Source organism: Marmota marmota, unplaced genomic scaffold (assembly GCF_001458135.2).
Source record: "Marmota marmota marmota unplaced genomic scaffold, marMar, whole genome shotgun sequence".
Classification (NCBI taxonomy): Eukaryota; Metazoa; Chordata; class Mammalia; order Rodentia; family Sciuridae; genus Marmota; species Marmota marmota.
In genome coordinates this window covers 18,417,807-18,421,599 of record NW_026000068.1, presented here as the reverse complement: position 1 = coordinate 18,421,599, position 3,793 = coordinate 18,417,807, and positions in this window count along the sequence as shown.

Below are 3,793 nucleotides of genomic sequence, written 5' to 3'. Positions count from 1 at the left end.
TCGCTTCCTCCTCCTCCTCCTCCTTCTTCTTTCCTCCCCTCCTCCCTCCTAGCTTCCTCCCCTCCCCTCCCTCCCCTCCCCTCCCCCTCTCCTCTTCCTCTCCTCCCCCCTCCTCTCCCCTCCCCCCTCCTCTCCCCTCCCCCCCTCTCTCCTCCTCCTTCTTTTTGGGGTGGGGTGCGGGGCAGTTAGCTTTATAAGCCTGTCGTTATCCTCAATCCCGGTGGAAGGTTGCAGAGGCAACTTGCTTGGTGCCCTTCTGTCACATGGGGAATAAAGACCCATGTCCTGCTTCAAGACTGATCCGGTGACTTATTTCTAAAGGGCCACAACAGCAATACTTTTGTATACAGACTGTTCTTGCCTTTGTCTTCCTAACATCCATCCCACTGAAAACACTGTAATGAAATAGTTCAGCGGTTGGTTAGGGTTTGGCCCCACCTCTTTCTCAGAGGTGAGTCCTGATTGGCCAAACCGAATCAGGGTCATCACCTCCTCCTCAGGGATTTGTTTACGTATCCTAAACCTGAGCCAATCATCGTTCCGTAGGATGCCCCAAGTGGACAAGGTTGTCGTGACGGTAAAATTTCTGTGGTCGCGGACCTCAGGACCCTGCAGGAGGAAGGGTCCCTGTCACCTCTGGCTGCCATCTTGGGTCCTCGAGGGAAACTGGCCTGAGGAGGGCACTCCAAACACAGAGTGCCTGAGTGATCAAGAAACTGATGTGGGATTTGGAGGTGGCTGACTCGTGTCCGCACTTCTCTATTATGTGAATACATCCCTTTAAGCCAGCTTCAGTTGAATTTACTTTTAATTATGAATGAAAAATTTATAATTTATCCTAAGTATTATATCCACTCTTGAGCTTTGCGTAAGAATCCAGGAAAGCAATTGTCAATTTAAGATTGGGATTATTTATTTGGTATCTCATCACTGAGTTTATAGATGTCTTGGTAGGTTGTAGATACTTTCGCATTTATGTTTTAATTGATTGGTTAATTCAACAACTGTTTATTGCTAATAGCAAGCATTCAGTGTCTGTAAGACACTATGCGTATTGCAGTGATAAATCCTTCAGTACCCAGAGACCTCAAAGGACTAGTTGAGGAGGCAGTCAAAAGAACCAAGGACGCATACAGAAATTATAATGGGAAATCAAAAATTTAAAAAAAAAAAAGAAGAAGGAAAAAGGAGGGAATACCTAATTTAGAATTTTGGATTATTGGATAGAAGAAAAGGAAGGAAGGGCAGAAAGACCTCAAAGAAGGGCTTTGGTTTTGTGTCATGGACCTCTTTGGTGGTGTGGTGAACTCTAGCAATCTATTTGCAGAATAGTATTTCTGAATGCATAATCTTGGGATTACCAAGGAAATTTAGTGTATTGAAATTGCTATCAAGTATTAAACTTTTGATTCAATATATTTACATCTTTATTACTTCATTAAAAAAGAAGATCTAACAGGGTAATAACATAATTTTAGGAATTAATAAGTATAAGAGATATTTTGATATTTCAACTATAATGGAGTATGAAGATCTCTGTGGTTTCTTTTGGTTACAAAGACACAGATATTGCTAGTGCTTATACTGTTGAGGTTTGTGGCCTACGTTCAAAATAAAAGGACATGCTAAATTTTATTTAGTAGTTTAGTTCAATGTAAATTCCTGGTCCTGATTTCTATGTTGGGTAAAAACACAAAACAAAAACCCTCGAGAGAAGAAGAGAACATTTGAACTAATTTTTGACAGACTGAAGGAGTTACCTAGGTGTGTAAAATGGAACTGAATTCTGGACATATAGAATAACATGTAGAAGTATGGAGACGTGAGAGGTTAAGGAAGTTAGAAGATTACTTTGGTTGATTGAAGAGTGAATTTGAAAGTGTAGTAGGAGGTGAAACTAGAAAGTTTGGCAAAACCTATGGAATATGGGTACAAGAAGTGTTGATTGCACATTATGGCGATTAAATGTGATACTGTCTTTACTGTGTTTGAAAATCTTTATAAACTCTCCATTTACTTAGTATAGATAGCTGAAGTTTCCTACATTGCTCTTTGTGATCTTACCCCAACTTTCCTTTCTATTCTCATTTACCACTGTCATCTACTTTGCTCCAGTGATTCTCAAATATCATGCTACATTTATACATTCCATTCTCTTTAACTATACTCATTAGCTGAGTAATCCCTTCTTGTACCTTATTTTCCTACTCTGTAATATAGGGTTAGTGGGTACTCATAGCAAGGATTAAATCAAATAGTTTTTTTTTTTTTTTTGCCTTGCCCAATTCATATATATTGTTTAAAACCCAATTCAGACATTGCTGCCTTCAGAAAGATTTCCTGATCATCTGATTTATATTGCTTCCAGACAGAATTAATAACTATTCCATATCCTATTGGGGATTTTTTGGGGAGGGATTTCTGGGGATTGAACTCAGGGGTACTTGACCACTGAGGCACATCACCAGCCCTATTTTGTATTTTATTTAGAGACAGGGTCTCGCTGAGTTGCCTAGCACCTTGATTTTGCTGAGGCTGTCTTTGAACTCATGATCTTCCTGTCTCAGCCTTCCAAACTGCTGGGTTTATAGGCATGGACCACTGTACCCGGTTTCTATTGGGATTTCATATAATCTCAATAATATATTTTTCATAATGTAATTTTATATTTCTATGTCACTTTTTCACTATTATATAATGAGCCCTTAAATGTAAGAGCTGAACATTTTTTATGTCTAAAGTGTTTGGTTTTACTGGATGGATAGTTAGGAGTTTTCACATTTATCCAGGGCTGGCAGCCATTAATAAAGTACTTTTAAATTCTGAATCCAGTGATAAGATGCTTCACAGATAAATGGTAGAATATTCTGCTTTTTTTTTTTAATAATAGTAGGTTTTGATAACAAGAGGTAGCACTGTTTGTATGCAGATCCTTTAAGTGTTTGTATTTTCAAGGTTTTTTTTTTTTTTTTTTTTTTTTTTTTTTTTTTTTGCCCTATATTGGTTCCTCTTAATTTTTTCACTATACACTCTCTCCCTCAGGGAACTCAGCCACCCTGGGGCATCAATTACTGTATAATGATAACTCCTGTATTTGGTCTGAACTCAGTTCTCTATCTCCTAAGATTCATTGCTGAAATTTTCAAGATGTATACCATCTAATTTCCTTTGGATAAGCAGTAAGAACTTTTGACTCAGTATGCCAAGATTGAAAAAAAAATTTTTTTAACTCTTAAAACTTCTGCAGCCTCATTCTTATTATTTTGTTTCATGCACTCATCATCTCTCACCTGAATTATTGAACACTATTTTTTTGGGGGGGGGGGTACTGGGATTAAACTCAGGGGCACTCAACCACTGAGCCATATTCCCAGCCCTGTTTTGTATTTTATTTAGAGACAGGGTCTCACTGAGTTGCTTAGGGCCTCACTAAATTGCTGAGGCGGTCTTTGAACTTGAGATCCTCCTGCCTCAGCCTTCCGAGTCACTGGGATTACTGGCATGAGCCACCACACTCAGCAACTGCACACTTCTTTTAAAAATTAATTTATTTTTCCTATTAATATAAAGTAATACTTTTCCTTTGTACAAAGGAATTCAAGCAGTCCATGGAATATGATTTAGCAGTCCCATCTCTAGGAGATAACCATTGTTCACTACATGTGATATATAATATTCTACCAAACTTCTGCATGCATATATTAACACTTATTATTACTACTGTTTGGTTCATGCATAGCTTCTTAGTTTCCTTGTCTTTAGTGTAGCCCCTTGCAATTTTTTGGGGGGGGGG